Consider the following 18907-nt stretch of genomic DNA (forward strand, 5'->3'; position numbering starts at 1 on the left):
CAGGTCTCAGCAGCAGTCAAGAAAGCAGGTCAAGCACTAGGAACCTGCAGGAAGTGGACAAAGATCTCAGAGCCTGGCAGAGGAAGTATTACAAACCCTGTTCTCCCTCCTTCCAAAACATCTGGCCACATCTGGAGATGGATGCTGGGCTGGATACCAAGCCAGCCGAACCCACACAGCCTGGATTTCTCCATCAGCCACGCTGTCACCTCAGTGTGCATCCAGGGTAGGATCCCTCTGCACCACACAGTGCACCACAAAGGACACAGCCTTTCTCTCTCCATGCCCAGTAAAATGAGAAAGCGTGCAAATAATACGAAAAGGAGGCCCCTACACTTTTCTACAAAGATAGCTCTGTCCCAATCAATAACTGATTTTTTTTTTTTCCTAGCCCTTAACAATGGGATATGAAATGTCAATACCCAAAGCAAACACCAGAATACCAGCCTTGGGAAGGTCCATCACCTTCCTTGTTTGCCAGCCAAAAAGTTGTCCTGAAAAGCATGTAGCAATAGGTTTATTGCTTTTTGGTTGTCAATAACAATCTACATTAGTTACAGTAGAAGTCACCTGGACATGGAGCTGTGCCATGGGGCACCCTCCCTCTCCTGCCAACTTTAGTCATACTTTCACAATACAGATCTTGTTGCAGGGCTACTGCAAGCAGCTGGACACTTTGCCATGTGTTCCCTTGCTACAGCTTGAAATAATTCCTGGGGACGTGTTATATCCTGAAAGGTGAGACAGCCCCAGACCAGAGCAGCCAGTGAGCCGGCTGCACTCTTATTTCAGGAACCAGTTTATGTGTCACAAGCAGGCAATTTACACCAAAACACTCAAGACTGTGCTCACACAGGCTTGAAAGAAGTCGTGTTTGTCACAAGAGGAGAGGGGTTTTTGCTTTCATCTGAGATGGTAACCTTGCTTCTTCTCCCAAAATCAGACAGTGACACCTCAGGGTTTGGTAGCACATTGTGCCAAGATGTCAGCAGACTCCACTGCCCAGGGACAGTAAGGAATGGGGCAGCTGGGAGAGCTGGGGAGCAACAAGGAGGGTGCAAGGAAGAGTTATGGAGCCATAGTGGGACAAGCATTGGGGACCACAGGGGACGTGCAGAGGGTTTGGTGGGATGTGTGCAGGGTGTGGGAAGCACACGTGGCACACAGAGACACTCAAGAAGGTGCAAAGGGACAGGTGGCATGTAGGGGAAGTGCATGTGAGGGAGACCCGTGGGCGTGTGGTGGGGCACATGGGAGCATGGCAGGACGTGTAGGAAAACATGGAAGAACAGGTGTGGAAGGACAGCAGGACACACGTGGAGAAGAAGTGAGAGATGGGGGCACATGGGAGAGCGTGTGGAAACATGGGGGAGATGTAGGGGTTTGGGGACTGGGCATGGAGTGACACAGGTGCCAGGAGGATTGGGGGGTCACAGAGTGGGGACACACTGGGGATCAAGGGGACCCACAAGGCTTCTCTAGACAAGTGTCCTCACCTCCCATGGGTGGTGGCCCCCCATGTGTCCCAGGAGGCAAGGGGACTTGGGGGGATGTGCATAATTTTAGGGCCAGAGGAACAAGCACCAGCAGCCCCTTCTGCACCAGCCCTCCATAGAAAAGGTGTGTGTGATAGAATTATACCCAAAAAACATAGATAACACATATATATGTAATTATCGGTGTATAGGTACTTACAATTAATTAATATATACATTAAATTAGAAAGCAATGATGTCCAGACAAGGGATCTGGAAGGCAAGCGTGAAGCACGGTGGACCTCCACCCACCAGAGAGGAAAGATAGCCCAGCCTGGTGAGGCAATGCTGAGGTGGTGTGGCGAGTGGTGGGGGCATTAGGGGGGCTCTCAAAGGGTCACTCAAGTATGCTCCCCTGCAGCTTGGAGAAGGCAGAGCTTCTTTTTCCCAGACATCCTCATGGAAAGGGAGGAAAACCTCCTGCCTGCTCATTGCAAAGTGTATCTCTGACCCAGTGAAACCAGTAGAGGAAGTGCCAAACCACACCCTGCAAAAAAAACAAACCCGTGTGAATGTGCACATCTGTATCTACACACAGAGGCACAGGGGAGCGGAGGCTTTGTGGCTGAAGGGATCCAAAATCTCCCCTGTGGCCACAGTGGTTGTGCCCAGGCTCAGGCTCTGACCCAGTTCCACGGGCTGAGAGCCCACCCAGCCACAAGGGCCCACTAGCACTTGGGCTGCTGAAGTTTTTGGCAATAGCCAAAAGCTGGCTTGGGAAGGAGGGCTTTTAATTCCAGCCTAGTGGGCCTTGACTCAAAACTCATTTACAGTTCTTCCTTGGTCTAAATCCACCAAGAAAATGAGATAGGTGGAAAGTGCACGGATGTACTCCTTTCCCTTCCCTCCATCCCGGAAGTGGAAATGAGGAAATAAGATTTTCTGGTGTCCCAAGGGGGTGGAGAGAGACCCACAGCAGAATTTTTGTGTGGCCAGGCAGAATGACCCACTACACCATGGTAAGTGGGACTTTTCTTCAGATGAATTTGGCCACAATCCAGCTTTACTGTTGAATCATCCTCACATCTCTGAAGACAAACTTTAAAATCAATATATTACAGCTCTTGGCATTTTCCAGTCCATAGGAAAAACTGGTTGATTTGCTTTTCTTACAAAAAAAAAAAGGGCAACTCAAAATCAGCTATTATAAGCTAGTTAAACCCACAGCATTCCTACAGCCTGGTACCTTTCTGATAACACAACGTGAGGGTTTGGGTGGATTTGTTTTTCTCATGTTTACTTTAAATCAAGTCAGTCTGTTTTTCGCTTCTGCTGCTTGTTGATGTGTGAGGCACCATTTTTGCTCAAAGTGCCCATGACTAACAGCAGGAGCTACCACAGCATAAACAGCCTGGGATTCTCCATTGCTGCCCACAGCCCCACGGCAGCTCCAGGTCTCACCCCCTGGCGTTAAGGTGATGTTCCTGCTGAGTTGCCCTGTGCTGGTTAGTGGGACTTCGCACTCCCTGCACCAAAATTGTGTTTGAAGCTCAGTTTCCATGCTTGGCATCAAGCAGAGGTATTGTCCTCGGTGGGACAACGTGGGTGACACCCCTCAGGCTGATTGCCCTGAACCTCCTTCCCTGCTCAGCCGCTGCCCTGGGGACGGGGTGGCTTTGGCAGCTGCCCCAGGACCTGCCTCCACGGCGTGGGTACCTGGGCAGGGGGAGAGGAAACAGAGGCTCCTGGAAGGCACTGAGGAAGCTGCAATTAAAAGTGGCAAGGAAAAGGAAGAAGAAAGAAGAAAGGGACGCCAAAGTAGAAATTCAGATAGTTTCTGGAGCTGGAGGAAGGAGTCTGTCTGTTAGTCAGCCTTTACTCTGCCGCTGTTAAGCTCTACCCACTGAACGACTCCAATTAGTAATTATCAGTATATGCCAGCTGTTATTTCAGTCCTGGCAACATCTGCATTTAGAGAACATCTGTTTTTTTCTGTGAAGCTGCAAGTGCTGTAGTTAACACATTGGTATTTAATATTTTGGGTTTGGTTTTTTTTTGTTTTTCTTTTTTAAATCTTCAACCTGTTCTGCAGTGCCATGCTAGCAATACACTTGAAAATAAAACTCAGCAGTTCAAAATTACTATAAATTAATGAACTTCTCCTTTCCACGTTTGTCTCCAGCCTCAGAGCCCTGTCTCAATGTACTCACTCAAAATAAACCAAATAGAAGTTGCAACATTTTAGCACATTTCACATAAGGCTATTCCTGGCACATGCTGAAAAGCATCTATTTTAATGGGGCTTGAGGGGGGTGGGCAAACCATTTAGCCGGTTGATGGGAGGAGGTGCCTGTATCAATAGCAACTGAAGCATCTCTACAAGAGGAAAAGAAAAGAAGAAACCTCTGGAGGGAGAGATGCTATTCAGTTGTTGAGGCTTTCAGATCTCAGGGCATCTCCTATTTTATTTATAGCTCCTCTGTGACTAAATATTATTTTTCAATTACTATATTGTGGGTTTTTTTCAGTTGGGCTTCTTATCCTTTCTTTGAAGCAACGTGACCACATAGTAAACTGTTTTTGAGGAGTGTTTGCTGTTTGAGGTTACAAGATGAAACCACAGAGTTCCTTATCTTGTCTCTCTGCATCTGTTTTTACATGAGCTAGCAGAGCAAAAGAGCAAAGCAGTAACAACCGAAAACTCCTTTTTCCCCTCTCCCCACCCATATTTTTGAAGCCACGGGAGAAGTCCCCAGTAGGATCCAGCTGCCGGCTCTCGTTGGGTTTTTTTGTCTGCAGACCAGGTAGGAACATGCTTCTGAAGGGTGGGAACCGAGGGAAAGCAGGAAGGTGGAAAGCAGTCACCAGCCTGGCATGGTTCCCCCTGAAACTTGTGTTTGTGCCTTAGGAAACAGCTCTGGAAATAGCAATAAAGTTTGTTTTGCTGCCTTTCCTCCCCAAACTTTCGGCCTTCACTATTTAATGGCTGCTAAGTCTTGACAGAGAACATGTTTGGACATGGAAGCTGGTGGGAGTTTTGCTCGGTACGTGGAGTCCTGGGGCAGCGGTGCAGGGGTTGGGTGGGCTGTTCTCCCAAAGGCTGTTATCCAGTGTTGGGAGGGCAGTGACTGTCACTGCTGCCATCTGCAATAGCTTTAATCACTCTCAAGGGAAGACTTTTGGGTGAGCCCCGGTGACAAAATCTGCTCCTGTATTTATAGTTTTAGGTTACAAGCTCATTAGAGACATCTAATAGGGATAACTGGGCCACCTTTTCTGACAGGGATGTGGGGTTTGGGGGCTGGAGCATCTGGTCCCTGAGCTGTGCTGTGCTCTGCTGGTACCTGGAGGCCTTTCTGACCCACTCAAGCTTCCACAAACTTTGAATTGCTTTCAAAGGCATGTTTTACACGTTCCAGTGATCACACTGGATGTATCCCATCATGATGTTTCTATACAGGTGTGCTGGTACAAATCACTGTGTAAGGCTTTCCCCTTGCAAGGGTTCAGCAAAGTCTGGCCAAGCTGAGATTGGTGCTTAGTCCTGAGCTTTAAGAACAGCCATACTTGGACTGCTGGGGCTTTTTGATCCTGTGACATTTAACTAAGAGGGAAATTATTTTAAAAACCCATTATAAAAACAGCTTCTTATACATGTGTCTTAAGCTATCATTATCTCCAAATTATTGCTCCATGTCACAACGAGGTGCCCAGACTCAGAGCTGAAGGAACCTTCAAGGATCCTCGGGCAGACAGCACAAAGTGGCCTCCTGTGCTCTCTGTCTGCATGTTCATCACACTGAACCAGCCCTGTAGGAAATCAAAGTCGGGCCCAGAGCACCTGAAGCCCTGGGATGCCGAGGAGGAGGAGGAGGAAGCAGTGGGGGAAGCAGTGAGCACAGGAGCTCAAGCGTGTTCTGACCAAGACCAAGTCAACAGCACACATCTGACTAGGCAGCCTCCTCTCCTAAACTCATGGCTGGATTTGGGAGACAACACAATTTTTATAGCACTAAATGACCTCCTCAATCAACAGATTGATTTCTAAGCAAAAAACATTTGCAGTATCGAACTCTGAGGGATGCTCATTATTTGCGCACAGCCTCCAGCAAATCACACAGAAATTTTGTTTGAAAAACAGAATTAGTGTCATTATCTAAAGACCCATCTTGAAAACACAGCACTGATAATGACATAGGTTTAGTGCTGACTCTCAGAAATTTCAACTTTCTTCTTGAATAAGATGGTTGGGGGAGCTGGGTTTAGACAAACATTTCCTGCTGGCAGAAGCCATTTCTGAATCACTTGTCAAACTCAATGTAAGTCCAGGAAGCTTCACCACAGTGGGTGACTTCTCACTGCTCAGCCCCTATCTCAAAGTCTAACCTGAGCCCTGCTCCTCCATCAGCTTCAAGCCATTGCTCCTAACCGGCCACCTTCAAGAGCAGAGCAACAGCTTGCTTTTGTTTCTGTTGGTATACGTCACTGAAAGTGATTTCCCATCCTCTTCCTGCTCACTTCTTCCCAGGGAGGACCCTAAGTGACCCCAGAGGTTTTATGCACAGGCCTGTGTCCTTTATGTATTAGAGGTGGTTCTTACAGGCCTTTTCTAAGTACCAGAGGTGAAAAACACACATTGCATCTGAGATTGGCTGTTTTACCTACAAACCCTTTTTCATAGAATGATAGCATGGTTTGGGTTGGAAGGGGCTTTTAAAGATCACTTCATTCCAACCTCCCTGCCATGGGCAGGGACACTTTCACTAGATCAGGTTTCTCAGGGCCTGTCCGACCTGGCCTTGAACACTTCCAGGGATGGGGCATCCACAGCTTCTCTGGGGAGCCTGTGCCAGTGCCTCACCACCCTCACAGGAAATAATTTCTTCCTAATACCTAAAATAAACCCACTCTCAGTTTAAAGCCTTTGCCCCTCATCCTATCACTACATATCCATATAAAAAATTCCTCTCCAGCTTTCTTGTAGCTTTCTTTCCCAGCCATCATTTCCCTTCCCAGTGCTTTTTTCCACACCATTTCACCCAACATCCTCTTTGCTGGTAACCCCATCCCATCCCCCTGGGTTCACAGCCCCAGGATCCCATCCGACAGGGGCCTGTTACACCCAGTCCCAAAAGGTGAGGGGAAACCAGGATCTTGTTTACAGATCCCTTGGGGCAGATTAGTGAAAGGACATTGGATGATCACTGTTTATAAATATATATATATATATATATATATATATATATATACACCTAGGGTTTATTTTGGAACAGTTTGGTTGCAATGGAAAGCAGGTATGTGGCCGTTTTGGTTACTGTTGTTATCTACAGTAATATGGCAATATGAAAGCATAAAAATATCACTCACTCAGGAAAATGGTTAAGGGAAAAGAAAGAAAGAGGAAGAAAAAGTAAGAGTAGAAACGCATCACCACCCATGGATCTCACGGCAATACTTGATTGTTGCAATTTAGTGTCCCTGGATCAAAGTGATGATCACAGCCTTGATCTGTTGGGGGTGAGGAAAAAAACCCATAAAACACAGAGTCCGATGTGTTCAAATAGACTCAGGCCCGGTGGGAACTCCCTGGTGGCTCCCCTCATGGAGAGCTTTCAGTCCTCTGGTGGAAAGCCTCAGAAATGAGTCTGGGGGCACTTTGGGGGTCTTTGATGGTTTGTGACACCTTCTAAGACATGACAGCTGCCTCTCGCATCAGCGCAGTTGAGCCAGGAATGTCCCATCAGGAGGGATGAAAACCCTCAGGACCTTTCCCAGGAGGAGCTGTGGGGGCAGTTTTGCAACTGGGTGAGTTGTGTAAGGACAATTGGATGTGCCTCTTATCAGCCTCAAAGATGTTTGGCTTTGGTGATTGTTTGGTGATTGTTCAGCCCCTCTGGCTTATGCAGAGCAGAGGTTTGCCATTACACACCCAAAAACTCACCTCCTCTCCCTCGGGGGGGTGCAAAGCACCCAGCCGCCTCCACAAATGGGCCATTGTTTTGAGTCATTAACCATTAACATTTCAGCCTCTGGAAGGGCTGTTTGATTGCAGGACTTGATGGTATTGTCTTCCCACCAGACACGAGTGGTAAACCTTCCCCCCTGGACACTCTTGACACACCATGTCACACCTGAAAGGCATCTTCTTCATGACAACTTCATCTCCTACACTGAGTGGCTTTCCTCGCTTTCCTTTTTTTTTTTTTGGTTTTTTGTTGTTGTTTTTTTTAGGGTTTTTTGTTGTTTTTTTTTTTGTTTTTTTTGTGTGTGTTCCCCCTGATTCACCTGCTGCGCGGAGGGAGGGATTGACAGATCTTGCAGGCAGTGCTCACTCTTCTCCCTGCTTCACCCTGAGTGTCTGGGGGCAGAAGGTGACACAATTGCTTTTGCCAGTCCCAGGGGACATTTCCCCATCTACATGCCTGCTGTGCCTCTCCAAGGGCACCCAAAATCCGGTGCTGCTCATAAGCCCACATGCAGGGCTGAGCTCAGTGCTCTGGCCTTGCCAGAGGTAGAAAGCATCCATCCCTCCATGTGCCCTCTTTGCCTTGACCCATTTCACTCCCTTTCTCTGCTTTACTTCCTGTGACAAATTTGCTGTGCCGGGTCTGTGGAAAGCAGCTGGAACAGTTTTATGCCGGCGCTGTTTTTCTCCTTTATACAGCTCAGCAGGCTTGGATCCATTCAAATCTCCCTTTCTTTTCTTTATTTTTTTTTAATCTTTTCAGTGCAGCTTCCTACAATTTCAGCTTTTTGGCTGACTCGAGGCTTGAAGTCTGTCTTTCCTCTTCCCTGTGCTTTCTCCTGCAGTAACCCCTTATGTGCCATGGCCTTGCTTTCCACAGGCATGTGGAGGTCTGCTATGAACACCGGAGTGGAAAGCTGCTGGCACCCAACAATCTCACAGTGAAAAGCTTTCAGGACACACTGCGTGCTGTGCTGGCTCCATCCTGCAGACAGGTATGGCAGGTAGATGCCCAGCATCTCAGCACACAGGAGGGCTGGCTACAGGCTCAGGCAAGCCCTCAGGGACAGTCAGGAAGCAGAGCCATTCCATGTCACAGCTGCCTCTCCTGACAGCACAGCTGTGCCTGGGGCTTGGACAACCCCGGTTTTGATGGCACAAATGCTAACACATTCCTGGCCATCTCGTGGACTTGCCACAGTCTGATGCAGGAAGGCCAGCAGTCAGCTGCTCTTGCATTTGGCAGATGCCTGTGCAGCTGGAAGCCTGTGGTAGGACACCGGTGGGATGTCCCACCACCAGCCAGCCATGCTGCTGGCAGCTGCAAGCTCAGCTGTTGCTCTACGGTTGGACTAGATGGTCTTTTCAAACCTAAATGATCCTAGGATCAGCAGTGATGTTCACATTATTGGATAACAGTTAAAGCAGGGCAGGATGAGTTCTCAGAGGGGAAGGGGTGCCCTCACTGAGCTTCTATCAAGCTCCCTAACCAAGGCCCTGCAACACAAAAGGACATTTTTGTTTTATACTGATTTAAACTGTACTGGTAAGCCAGCCTGAAGCTGAGGTGAGTTCACTCTGCTCTTGCTGGGGAGCATTTGTGTGATGACTCTGTGTGTTTATTTCTGGATGCTGTTCACTGTGTGCACACTAGCATATGATTCTGTTTGTTGCTTGAGGAATAATAATAATAACAATAATAATAATAATGGTTATTGTTATATGCTTACAGGTGTGGTGTGATGCTGGCACCCGGTTCCCAACTAGCTGGAGTCAGACATGGAGCTCAGCACACTGTTTCCTAGAACAGATCCCCAAGTAGCACAGGGAACTGTCTCAAGTTTATGCTCCAGATCAGGCAGCTCTTTTGGGTTTTATTTTTATTCAAAAAACGTACGTGCCAAGAATAGGCATATTTGCTGATCTGGAATATTTTCTTGGACATTAAACAAGCCAATGGCAACAGTGCAGGAGTCATCCTTGTCCCATGGGTCAACCTCCTCTCTCTTTTTAACCAAGTTAGGCATTTCCAGCCTCACAGCCCTGCCAGCTCCATGCACCCATCCCAGCGGCAGAGCGCAGGGCAGACTCAGTGCCTGGCAAACCCAGCCTGGTCAAAAGCAAATGACAAAGGAAATACCTTTAAAAAAGGTCACTTTCTCTTAAGAAATGCTCTTTCCTGCCTTTTATCTGTAGTTTAGGGTTTTTTTCATATGATTTCATGGCATTTCATTTGTCCTGCATATTATATAGGAAAACCTTATTTTTTTATTCTGTTTCATTTTAAAACTATTAAAACCATCTGCCACTTAGTAAATACTAACATACTTTCTTTTTTAGATCAAAGTGTCTCCTGTCTGTGTTGTAATGGAAGTTTGACATTATTTTTTTTACAAGACAGGCAGGAGACACTTTGATCAGGTGCCAAACTGTTTCACTACAACAAACAGGCAACACTCTGAGCTAGAAATGATAAGATGTTATTATGCGCTGTGATGATTTCATGACATGTCGGCCATGATGTTAAAAAACCCCACAGAACATATAACTTAAAAAGTATCACTGTGAAATTCCAGCTTTTTTAAAATGAACAACTTATGAACTGAAAGCATTCCTATTATATTCTCTCTCTACACATCTAAGATCATTTTGTAGCATTATTTTTGGCTACTTTTTTGTAATTATTTTAATTTCAATCAGAATCTTCTGTCAAAAACACTTCACTAAAAAAATTCTGATTGATTCAACTTTAAAAACTTTTTTTAAAAAGCCTTTTTATAGACAAAATATTACTGTCCCCATCAGAGAACAAAGGAATCACCTGCTAGCTCTTTTGTCATTCCTAAATAAATTAATTGCTTGAGGATTATTTCATCCTTGTTTCTCAAATGCACTGTTCTGACCAGCCCCCCCATACGTGTTTGCCTTTTATCCTGGGATGCAGGATGACTCCAGAGAGCCCATGGCTTTCCAATAACATAAATACTGCAGCTACACACTGTGGAAAAACAAACAAACCCATGCACATTGTAATTTCAGTCTTGATTTGCATTCTGAAGAGGAGCTCTTCCATAGTCACCTATGCCAAGCACATGGACACCACAGACAGTCTGGGTGTGAGTGTGCGGCCCCTGAACACGAGAGCTGCAGGTGGAGCAGGTAAAGCCAACCAGCCTCTATTCCTCTCCCTAAAAGCAGGTTTTCTCCTGCTCTGTCGGCAGAAGCTACCCCAGATTTCCATGTGAACAGTCACAGCTGAGGAAGGATTGATGGTCTCTGATGGACACGGCAGCTGGAGGAGGTGTCTGCAACCCAGGATAACTGGTAGTAGAAGGGAAGCAGCATGCACAAGGTCTCACCAGTGGGAAAAAATGGTGCTTCTCATCTGCAAGTTGCAAATTATTTCACCATAAATGAGGTGAGAAAGTTCACGGGCCAAGACAAAAGTTGCATCAAAGAGAGGTCTGATTGAGTGCTAGGAAAAAACCCAAACAACTTTGGAAGAGATTCCCTAGGGGGGCTTTTTTGTCCTTGGAGGTTTCTAAAACTCATGCAGACACAGTCCTAAGTGATCTGCCTTCATGCTGAAATTAGCCCTGCTTTCAGTGAGAAGTTGGAGCACATGACCTTCCCAGGTCCCTTAAGGGTTTAGTCACTCTACATCTATGCTACTATGTCCCTGCAATCATGTTATGAATCCCAGGTCAGGAGATAACAAGTCTCAGGGTTGCCCAAGCATGGTCCTGTATCCTTATCCTCAGCAGCAATGGCATTTGCTGTGCTGGTGGTGCAGGTCATCTCCCGTTCCAGGCATGTGCCATCGGAGGCACAGCATCCAACCCTTCTAGGAGAAAGTCATTGGCTTCCCAAATAAATGCATTTCAGGCATGCATTTGAACCAGTCTGGGGTTGAAGGACTCATATCACACCACCAAAGGTCAGGTGGAGATCCAGGGCAGCTCCAGTCTGGGGGCATTTTGGCACAGCGAGTTGTTTGTCCAGCACAACCACATGCTGGTGTGGCGTCAGCACACGGAGCATGTCTGAGCACAGCCCAGGCCGCTGCACACCGGGGTTCTGTGTCAGTATGTGCTGCACAAATAGGCACCAGCACAGGTCACTTCATGTCTGGGTCTGCTTTCATCCCCTGATGCTTCGGGTCATCAGGTGTCACAGCCCGGAAAATGATTTTCCAGCATTTGTGGAACGAAGGCTGCTCAAGAAACAATTAGATCAGCCTCTCATCTTTTGAAAGCAAATTGTGTAGAACCAAAAGCCATAGGATTGTGTACATTTGTCATTTCAACCCAGCAGTAAGTATGTTAATGTGCAGTAAATCATTACTCACAGAATCTCAGAATATGCTGAGCTGGAAGGAACCCCTGAGGATCATGGAGTCCAGCTCCTGGCCCTGCACAGCACCATCCCCAGGTGTCACACCCTGTGCCTGAGAGCATTGTCCAAAAACTTCTTGAGCTCTGCCAGGCTGGAGCCGTGACCACTTCCCTGGGGAGCCTGTTCCAGTGCCCAACCACCCTCTGGGTGAAGAGCCTTTTCCTAATGCCCAACCTAAACCTGCTCTGACACAACTTCAGCCCATTCCCTCAGTCCTGTCACTGTCACCACAGGGAAGAGATCGGTGCCTGCCCCTCCTCTTCCCCTCACGAGAGGCTTGGAGACTGAAAGGTCTCCCCTCAGCCTCCTCCAGGTGAAGCAGACCAAGTGACTTCAGCTGCTCTTCATATGGCTTCTCCTCCAGGCCCTTAAATCCAGAATCTGGGAGGCGAGAGGTTTGGGTTAGGTGCTGCAAACCAACCAGAAACAATGCTATTATTCTGTGATTCCAGTTTTTCAAATAACTCTCCTGAACTTTGCTATGCTCCTCATGAAGTTCTAAAAGGATGATTTGTAGTAGACTGGAGATGGGACCATTACTGCCACTGGTTATTTTTGCTGGAAATGGCTGTTGCTCTTTTTCAGTCTCGTTGATTTAGCCAGCAGTTTCCGGAAAACAGACAAGTCAGTGCTTTCTCTTGACCCTTCAAAACACAGCCTAAGCTTTAGGAATCCCATTGGAGAGGTCTGGATGCACAGACCTGCCCCCACTGTTGGGGCCACTGAGGAAACACCGCTGGCTGTAGGGCGGCCGTGCCCCTGGGCACTGAAGGGCATTAGCCCTGGTGCTTGGGCAGAGCCTGCAAGAGCTCCAGGGAAGCAATCTGCTACAAAGCAGCTGGTGCCAAACACTGCCCAGGTTGTGGAGCTATAATAAAAGCCCTACAGATTCTTTTGGGGTGAATGAATGAACACCACTGCCTCGGAACTAAACGCTACTTTGAATAGGCTCAGTAGAGCCGTAGCATTCTATAACCCCACTCTGAACACTGTTTCTCCTCACCCACCTTCACAGCTGAAAGAGTGGCCCCTTGCCTTCCCCGTTTTTATAAACAAAGCTGCAACCTTTATTCCTGCCTTGAGGAACAGATTGAATTGCTTTTGATGATCCAGAACAATGTCATCCTTTATTCCCTCTTCAAAAGCAATTAGTATTTCAGCTTGATTATTTGCAGATAATATGAGTCACCAGATAAAACACACTGAATACAAAATGCTCCCTGGGAATGAAAGAGATAAATGGTATTTAAGGTCAAAAATTTATCATATGCTTAAATATCACAAAACTGTCACACATCATAGAAAAAAAAAAAATCAGTCCCTCTTTGTGAGACAGAAAGATGGATCCTGTGTTTGTTTAACCTCAAACCCTTAATTAATTTGTTGCAGGAGCAGGGCACCATGACACCAAAGGCAGATTGTGTCAGTGTCACAGCACAAGAACAAGTTTGGTGCATCACAATTTCAGAGTTGTCAAACTATCCAAAATTTCAGGCCAAATATGTCATTTAATCTTAAAAAACTATTTTAGATTTTTTTTCTCTTTTATTTGTTTCCTGATTTCTAGCTTGTTGTATTGCAGCTTGTTGATATTTTCAGCTCTTTTACCCAGAAACCCAAGGCTAGAAGCTGACTCATTCTTAATAGAAGGTACAAGCCTCACAGGAGCAGCATTATTTCAGGAAATCACATTTTAATGGGAACATCAAATCTATCTGGCATTACAATAAGGTCATCAGAAATTAGCAATACTGAAGGTTTATCCTGGGTTTGCTTCTAACACAGATGATAGCTGATATATCCATTCTCTGTACTGATGTTGGCAAGTAGCTTCATTGGCAAACGCTGAAGTATATATAGAGTTTTGTGAAAATTTAGATCAAAAATAAAGTTTGCTTTTCTTTTCTCTTTTTCTGAAAAGAAAATTAATGTCTGAGAGTTTTAATATACAGCATCATTTCAACCTTTCCCTAGACTGGTTGGTCTTCCAGGAGCTTTGGAACAGCCACAAACTGCCAGGCTTTGCTGGAAAGATTCTTTCTTCCCCCTGGGATGTACATCACTGTGTAGAGAACTGCTGTGGCCTTCCTCAGAGTGTTTTATATTTACATTAGATTTTTAGCATTGATGCAATAATGTTTTCTTCTCTAAATTACTAATAACTGATACCTGTACTTTCACATCCCCAAAAAGAAACTTTTTTAAATAAAGGGTGCTTGCCACTGAACCAGTGTAGTGAAACACAAAGAGAATTGTGGCACATACTAATTTTACCTCCAGATTGCCTATGATCAGCCATGCTGAGATGAAATTAGAAGATCTATGGAAAGTGGAAGTGTTTCCCCCTAGGCTACAGGGTGCAGAGGCGCAGCACTCTCCTCACCCCATGTGCCTCACCCGTGGCTGGGGGCATAACCCTCACGAGGAGTTCCTGGAGGGCAGGGTGGGTGGGCAGCTGAAAGCTCCTGTATCACCTGTCTTACAGGCCTTCCACCTCCTGATCCAACAGGCTTGGCATGGATGGCCTGGGGGATCTAGGCACATACATGCACCTGCCAAAACCCAGATTGTCCAGGAGCAAGTTAAAACACCGCAGGCTTTGAGGATGCTCCAGTAGAAAAGCAGCCCTAAACCTCCTCACTGACAACTCTTTAAAACAGAAAGGGACCCCTGCTAGACTTAATGCCTTCCCCTGCAAGATTCAACTAAGAACGATATTGTGAAAGGCAGATGGAGAGCCCATGGCTGCAGGCTTCTCACCAAGGCTTTGATAAGCCCTGTGCTCAGGGGCAGACAGGTACAGCACTCCAACCCATCTGCTACACTCAGCTGCATTGCTCTGACCCCCATTCGGTTTTCTCCCATCCCAGGCAAGTATTCAGTTTTCCCTTCTATCAACTGGGGGCCACTTCTCCCTGAAGGCAGGGTAGCTTGCAGTGAGCTGCAAACCAAATCCACTCTTCATGCTCACCTTCACTTTTCATTTCTCTTCAGATCTGGGGTTTTCATCAACTACATCTTTTCTACAAAGAAGCCCTTCTGGCTTGTTTCACTTGTGATTTTGCAAGTCTTTATAATCACTTCTTACAAACGCTTTAAGCAAGACCACCGAAGCACTTTGTAACATCCTTCTGGAGTATTTATAAACAAGGTTGTGGTTTGTGTCAGGGACCAGCCTGACATCACTTAGAGACCAATATTTACCTCTAGGGTCATGGAAATATTTCCAAAGAGCTGCTTCTTGCAGGGGTTCAGTGGCCTGGCGTGCTCAAATGTTTGGACCTCACCTCAGACACCTCACAGGATCATTGCAAGCAGGAATGGTGGCCCTGGAGCAGCTGGCACCAGGGAACAATGCCACTTACAGCACCAGAGACTGAATTAAATCAGCAAAAAAGTCCAACTTCTTTTGGTATGGACACTCCTGTAAATTCATAATGCTTTCATGTCTATGCAAAAGATGCAGTAAGTTATCTCTGGAGCACCTTTAGAGCTCCTTAATATCCTACCTCCCATGGCAGAAAGATTCCACTCTGCAGCAACCATTTCAGTACATTATAAAGCAGGTTTCACCACTCCTCAATGGTGCCAAGTTTCCAGCTTCTCTCCCGCTTTTCAAGGAAGAGGAAATGAGCTCCGACGAGCCTCCTGTGGGGAACAGGTCCTGTCTGAAGCACCTGCAAGCAGGGCCAGCAGGGCAGGAGGGGGAGGAAGTGCAAAGCACCGCAGGCTGCAGCCCCAGCGAGCCAGCCCATGGAGGGCACGCTGTTCTGGCAGCAGCCGGTTTCACAGAGATCGGGAGTTTAAGCACAGATCTAATTGAATTGCAGATGTCTTTTCTGATGGCTATCTGCTAGCAAAGCTTCAATTAAAGCAGGAGCAAAGAGGCAGAAGGGGGAGGTTCTCAGTAATAAAACTAATGGAAGGAAGAGTGGCCATTGACAGCAGCCTCCACAGAGAGCATAATCCAGGTGGATTCTTTTAAGATTTTTTTTGTTTTGGGTGGGGGGGAGAGGTCTGAAACCTCAGCACAGATGCCCAGCTTCCAAATCCTAGAGATCCTGAGTGTATGCCGGACTGGAAAGCAGCTAACAGTAATACAATACACAAATAAGCTCATCTCCATTGCTCCCAGTACTCCCTGATGAACAACTTCATCTGCTTTCCATTCTGAAGGCCATTGAGGTTTGTTATTGACTTTGGTTTTAAAGGCTGAAAAGTTTTACTCACTGGCCTTTTGTTACTTCCAAGATTATGGTGGGTTTGCCCTGAGCTTGCACTTGCCAGATGAAGACCTCTTGTCATTTTACAGTGCCTTTAGAGCTCCAAAGTGGGAGAACCTGAACAGAGCTCTCAGTGCACCCAAACAACAAGACTATAAATCAGAGCATTATGACTTTTTTTTTTATTTTTTGCCTGTAGCTACTTTCTCACGATGACTTGAACTGCATCCAATGTGTGTTACCACATACACGTCACTGAAAAACCACCCCCACCCAACACAGATGAAGAATCAAAATTAAGCTTTAAGATGGCCTGAGAATCTGGTTTAGCTGAGGAATAAGGTTTTTGAGAACTGTTTTCCCTTTCCTCAGCCAATTGTTACGCTGTACCCAAATTCCTGTTGTGCAACAGTTTGGAGGCCTCTTGGCCATGTCCTACCCAAACTCTATTGCTTGTTGGCGCAGCACAACTCTCCTGGGGGCATCTCAATGGACAATCACCCCCTGGGATTCAGTTTCAAGGAAAATAATCAGAGTTTGCTCGTTTTCCCTTTTGAACTGCTGCCCTTTTCCGATGTATTTACAATGTAAGGAAGTCAGTTTTTTCATGGTTTGGCTTTTAACTTTGTTGTTGAGCTTGGCTTTGCTCCTGTTGGAAATTGGACCCCAGTTGAGGAGGGCAGTTGCCAGTGTCTGCTGGAAACTCCTTGCCTGTGATTGTCAAGCAGGCCGTTTGTTGACCTAGCTCAGCACATACTAAACAAATGCAGTCAGAAGAGTCTGCATACTCATTGCAGGAAAAGGACTGGCCCAGCGGCAGGAGTTTTTCAGAATATCACCAAACATTTCAAATGCCCAAGTTCACTCCAGACTTCTCAGAAGGTCCCTCCAGCAACCATCCTGCAATTAATTTCATGCATCTGAAGTAACACTGAACAGCAAAGGTTGGAATTGGGCTGAGTTCCTTGAATTTCTGACTTCTTTCAGGTTTACTCCAGCAGAAAACTCACCAGGAAGTTAAAAAACATATTCCTAAAGAGAGAGGAAAAAAGTGAGAATGCATCATCTGTAAGATGTGACCTGTTACTAACATGCTCAGGATGCTTAACGAGAGGTTTTGCAAATGGCACATATTAAACAAACAAGTATGCCCTCAGCCAGCAAGCTGCTATTTCTCCCTGCAAGGAATAAATAATAATTAAAATTCTTTGTATTGAGACTTGTAGCTACAAAAAAAATCATGGGTGGTAATTCCTAAATACACTTGTGGGGTTCTTTCTGCAGCTGATCCACAGGAAGCTGCCTCCCAGGCATTGATTTATTCCATGAGAATGAGGGAGAGGCATCTCTAAAGCACTGCATTTACTCCCCTGCTGCTGAGAGGTTTTATTTGGGTGCTCTCTGGACAGTTTCCAGGCATGTTATTGAAGAGTATTTCTCTCTCTTTCCTCAGCAGTCACTTGCTCACTCCCCCCCACTGGGACAGGAGAGAGACTCAGAGAAGTTAGAAGACTTACGGGTTGATAACAAGACAGTTTAACAGGTAAAGCAAAAGCCGTGCACAGAAGCAAAGCACAACAGGGAATCCATTCATCACTTCCCATGGGCAGGCAGGTGCTCAGCCATCCCTGCAAAGGCAGGGCTCCATCACACGTAATGGTGACTTGGGAAGATGGACTCCATAATTCCGAACATGCCTTCCTTCTCCTTCCCCCAGCTTTATGTGCTGAGTATGATACCATGTAGTCCAGGATATCCCTCTGGGGTCAGCTGTCCAGGCTGTGTCCCCTCCCAGCTCCTTGCACATTCCCAGCCACTCTCTGGTGGGGTGAGAGGCAGAAAGGGCCCTGACTCTGTGTCAGTTCTGCTCAGCTGTAATAAACACATCCCTGTGTTACCAACAGTTTTCTGCACAAAACCAAATTACAGCCCCACACCAGCTCCTATGACCAATCCTAGCTCTATCCCAGCCCAAACCAGTGTATTCTCCATTCCTGATTCCATATTATTTACATCATGCTCAGGTCCCACATACAATCCAGTACATCCTCATTACCACTGTCACCATCCTCTGATACAATACACAGGTATCATTTCCTTAGTCTATGGATCACCCCTGTGAAATGTCTGTCAAGCATCCACAAACATCCACAAAATGTCCTTCGAATTCATTTAGTCCATGACTTTGGTCAGGACAGGAGACGTGGTGAGCTGTGTGGAGTTAGTGGGCACCAGAGGCAGGTCAGGTCAGGTCAGGTCACTGCTGCACTTGCACTGCTTCCTCTAAGGCTCCTCCACTGGTTTGGGTGATTCCTGCTGTTGTAATTCCTACAATACACAGCTCAAATTCCACATTACAACAGCGTCGAGATGTTTCCATTACAAGCTCCACCTCTGGTTCATTCGGAGCAGATCATGGGGTATAAAACTGCAGTTAACTCTTCTGCTTTCCCTGCTCTGGCTTGGACTTCTCCACAGACCACAGTCCCTTAGGAGTGTACCTGCTCCAAGTGAAGCCTACGAACCACAGACTCTTTGGGGGTCTGCATGCTGGGGCATGGACTTACCCACAGCCACAGCTGCTTTGATGTAGACCAGTTTCAGCATGGTCTTTTCCATGGGCCACAACGCTTTCAGAGATGTTCCTGCTCCAGCATGGCCTCACCCACAGCCAGTCCCTTTGCAAGTAAATCTGCTTCAGCATGGCCTTACCCATGACTGCAGTCCCTCCAGGGGTCTATTTGCTCTCTCCTGGGCTTATCACAGCCACACACTTTGGGGTACTCCTGCAAGACCTCAAGCACAGCCCCTGATGTTTTAAGGTGTGCCTTCTCCAGCACAGACTTTCC

At 46.5% G+C, this 18907-nt stretch overlaps 2 long non-coding RNA genes across 3 annotated transcripts; one reads left to right on the forward strand and one right to left on the reverse strand.

The window, feature by feature from the left end:
- Positions 1 to 4089: 4089 nt before the first annotated feature.
- LOC111936564 (uncharacterized) lies at positions 4090 to 14060 on the forward strand. Of its 2 annotated transcripts, none has more exons than XR_002868266.2 (2): positions 4090 to 4279; positions 10662 to 14060. It is a non-coding gene; the product is annotated as an uncharacterized LOC111936564 (long non-coding RNA). The 2 variants fall into 2 exon arrangements; XR_015284594.1 differs by lacking the exon at positions 4090 to 4279 and adding an exon at positions 7700 to 8435.
- On the reverse strand, positions 13509 to 18619 carry LOC111936475 (uncharacterized). Its single transcript, XR_015284593.1, has 2 exons — positions 17576 to 18619; positions 13509 to 17090 (listed from the first exon to the last, which is right to left on the reverse strand). It is a non-coding gene; the product is annotated as an uncharacterized LOC111936475 (long non-coding RNA).
- Positions 18620 to 18907: the final 288 nt, after the last annotated feature.

Source organism: Cyanistes caeruleus, chromosome 3 (genome assembly GCF_971803275.1).
Source record: "Cyanistes caeruleus chromosome 3, bCyaCae1.hap1.1, whole genome shotgun sequence".
NCBI classification, from domain to species: Eukaryota; Metazoa; Chordata; class Aves; order Passeriformes; family Paridae; genus Cyanistes; species Cyanistes caeruleus.